At 41.1% G+C, this 3,794-nt stretch overlaps 1 pseudogene; it reads left to right on the top strand.

Annotated features, from left to right (window-relative positions):
* The first annotated feature begins 405 nt into the window (after positions 1 to 405).
* Positions 406 to 1,555, top strand: LOC148164703 (heterogeneous nuclear ribonucleoprotein A1-like; annotated as a pseudogene).
* The last annotated feature ends 2,239 nt before the right edge of the window (positions 1,556 to 3,794 follow it).

Raw genomic sequence — 3,794 nt, 5'->3', positions numbered from 1 at the left:
AAATTAACCTCATTCGGTATATCATCAACATGCAGCTTCTCCTTTCCCCTCTTTCTTCTTTGCAGACTGCTCTAAACTATAGGCTAGAAAGAAGGCAAGAGCTCTAAGAGCCTTGTGAAAAGTATTACCTGGTAGACAGAATCCTAAAATGCTGCTACCTCCCCAACTTTCAAGGTTTCTCTCTTAATCCTCAGGACTGTGAATATGATGAGCCATGTGATTATGCTGTTACACCACAAATGGGATTTTGCAGAGGTAATTAAGGTTACTAATCAGTTGACCTAAAATAAAGAGACTATCTAGTTGGACCTAATGGAATCACAGGTGCTCTTTAAAAGCAAAAAGTTTTCTCCAGCTGGTAGTGGAAAGGAAAGCCAGGGATAAAGTGTGAGAAGGATTCAATTCATGGTTGCTATTTCAAGATGGAGGGGGCGAGGTGAGAAGGAATACAGGCAGCCTCTAGGAGCAGACAGTGGGCCCTGGCTGACAGCCAACAAGAAGACCTCAGACAGAGATACATTCATTAGATTACTCCTTTCTGCACACGGATGCCACCAAGTATATATCGTTAAAGTCGCCTCTCCCACTGCCGCCATATCTAAGTCAGAGTCTTCCAAAGAACCTGAACTGCTGTGGAAGCTCTTCATCAGAGGTTTGAGCTTTGAAACAACCGATGAGGGTCTGAGAAGCCATTTTGAGCAATGGGGAAGGCTTATAGACTGTGTGGTAATGAGAGACCCAAACACCAAGTGCTCCAGAGGCTTTGGGTTTGTCACGTATGCCACTGTGGAGGAGGTGGATGCAGCCATGAACGCAAGGCCACACAAGGTGGATGGAAGAGTTGTGGAACTAAAGAGGGCTGTCTCACAAGAATATTCTTAAAGACCTGGTGCCCACTTAACTGTGAAAAAGATTTTTGTTGGTGTCATGAAAGAAGACACTGAAGAATGTCATCTAAGAGATTATTTTGAACAGTATGGGGAAAACTGAAGTGATTGAGATCATGACTGACCGGGGCAATGACAAAAAGAGAGGTTTTGCTTTTGTAACATTTGATGCCCAGGACTCTGTAGACAAGATTGTCATTCAAAAATCCCAAACTGTGAATGGCCACAACTGTGAAGCAAGGAAAGCCCTATCTGAGCAAGAGATGGTTAGTACTTCAGCCAGCCAAAGAGGTCATGGAGGTGGTTTTGGTGAGAATGACAGTTTTAGTTGTGGAGGGAATTTCAGTGGGTGAAGTGGCTTTGGTGGTGGACATGGTGGCCGTGGGGATGGCTATGACGGACTTGGTCATGATGGAAGCAACTTTGGAGGTGGCGGAAGCTATAATGGTCATTAAAACAATCAATCCTCAAATTTTGGACCCGTGAAAGGAGGAAATTTTGGAGGCAGAAGCTCCAAAGTGGTGGAGGCCAATATGTTGCCAAACCATGAAACCAAGCTGACTATGGCAGTTCCAGCAGCAGCGGTAGCTGTGGAAGGGGCAGAAGGTTTTAATTACTGCCAGGAAACAAAGCTTAGCAGGAGAGGAGAGCCAGAGAAGTGACGGGGAAGCTACAGGTTACAACAGAACTCAGCCAAGCATAGTGGTGGCAGGGCCTAGCTGCTACAAAGAAGACATGTTTTAGACAATACTCATGTCTTTGGGCAAAAAACTCAAGGACTGTATTTGTGACTAATTGTATAACAGGTTATTTTAGTTTCTGTTCTGTGGAAAGTGTAAAGCATCCCAACAAAGCGTTTTAATCTAGATTTTTTTTTTCTTTTTGCACCCATGCTGTTGATTGTTAAATGTAAGTCTGATCATGATGCTGAATAAATGTGTCTTTTTTTAAAATGTGCTGTGTAAAGTTAATCTACTCTGAAGCCATCTTGGTAAGCTACCCTAACGTGTGCTCGCTTCGGCAGCACATACACTAAAATTGGAACAGTAAACTACCCTAACAGTGTGAAGTTAGAATTCCTTCAAGGTGATGCCCCGTTCCATTCCAAATTTATTTGCAACCTGCTTGGGCACAGAAGCCAATGTCTCCACAAACCTTGGTGTAGTTGAACTGACAGTTAATGGGTTGTGATGGAGTTCACCATTAAAAGGGTCACCCAAGCAAAGTCCTAGAGTTTATTTGGTTATTAATATGATTGTTGGCACATCCTATGCAATATCTGTAAATTGAATTATGGTATCAGTTAAAATTATAGATGGGATTAAAACTCGTGTATCATCCATTATCATGTGTAATCAATAAATGATTTAATATTCTCTTAAAAAAAAAAAAGAAGAAGAAGACCTCAGACCTACCGCTACATGGAACTACATTCTGTCAACAGCCTACATGAGCTTGGAAGTGGGATGCTTTCCTAGAGCCTCCAGTTAAGAGCCCATCCCAGCCAAACCTTGACCTCAGAATTGTGAGACCCTGACCATTGAACCCAATGGAGCCCAACAGGACTTTTGATCTATAGAACTGTAAGATAATAAGTGGAAGTTGTTTTAAGCTGCTATACTTGGGTATAGTAGTACTAGTAATGGAAAACAAATTCAGACTGTACCATATACTCTTAACTATTGATATTTCTTTTTTTAAAGATTTTATTTATTCATGAGAGACAGAGAGAGAGAGAGAGAGGCAGAGGCAGAGGCAGAGGGAGAAGCAGGCTCCCCGTGGAGCAGGGAACCCGTTACAGGACTCAATCCCAGGACTCCGGGATCATGACTTGAGCTGAAGGCAGACGCTTAACTGACTGAGCCACCCAGGTGCCCAACTACTGATATTTCTTATATATATATGTATATATATATATATATATATATTTAGTTTTATTTATTTATTTTGAGAGAGGGAGACAGGGAGTGGGAGGAAGGGTAAAGGCAGAGGGAGAGAGAAAATCTCAAGCAGACTCCACACTGAAAGCAGAGCCTGACATGGGGCTGGATCTCATGACCCTGAGATCATTACTTGAGGTGAAATCAAGAGCCAAATGCTTAACCAACTGAGCCACCCAGGCACCCTTTAACTATCTTGATATTTCAAGATATACACTTATGGGTATAAGATATGAATCTAAAAATGTCACTACTTAGACAACTGTCAGACACTAAAAGACCAAGTCAGGATTATTAATACTCTTTTTAGTCCTGAAGAGGACCTCTCATGAAAGCAGGACTGTTGAACTAATTTCTAATATTCAAATAGGAGTGAAATCTAATTTTGATAATATTCTTAGTGCTCTTTTTTCTGATTGAGTAGAAGAGAAAACCTTTTTTCTTTTCTTGATCTCTCCCTAGCCCTCAATTTAGTAGACTCTGCTTTTGCAAATTGAAATAAAACGTTTTCTAAATGGTAATTTATTCTCCGTGAGGCTTCAGAATTCAGGAACAAATACTTTCCTGAGCCTTTTAGCTTTTTTTATCGCAATGTTAATTAACTGTACCAGTTTAGTACCAGAATCCGTCCTCCTTTTTACCAGGACACAATTAGATAAGTTGATTATGCAACCAAGACCATACCTGGAAGTATCATACTGTATGAGAATAAATCTCATTTCATCAGTTCTGACAAGCTCACCATGAAGGAATGAAGGTTGTACTTCACAGGTGAAACCAATGCCCATAAAACAGTCCCAGAAAATTGGTCTGATATGTGTTCCAGAGCTTACAGCCTGTAAATAACGTCACTCCTTGGCAGCCCAGAAATCTCATTGTATTTTCAGGACCTCGAGGAGAGAAGAATCTACCCAAATTTATAGATTCTCCTGGTAAACTCTGTTGAGATGAATTTCTTGGTCTCAGA

The sequence above is a fragment of the Eumetopias jubatus genome, unplaced genomic scaffold (genome assembly GCF_037043125.1).
Source record: "Eumetopias jubatus isolate StellerSeaLion01/CBP00866 unplaced genomic scaffold, mEumJub1_p1.0 scaffold_3, whole genome shotgun sequence".
NCBI classification, from domain to species: domain Eukaryota; kingdom Metazoa; phylum Chordata; class Mammalia; order Carnivora; family Otariidae; genus Eumetopias; species Eumetopias jubatus.
The sequence above is the reverse complement of the archived record's forward strand: the minus strand, read 5'-3'. Positions and strand labels throughout refer to the sequence as shown.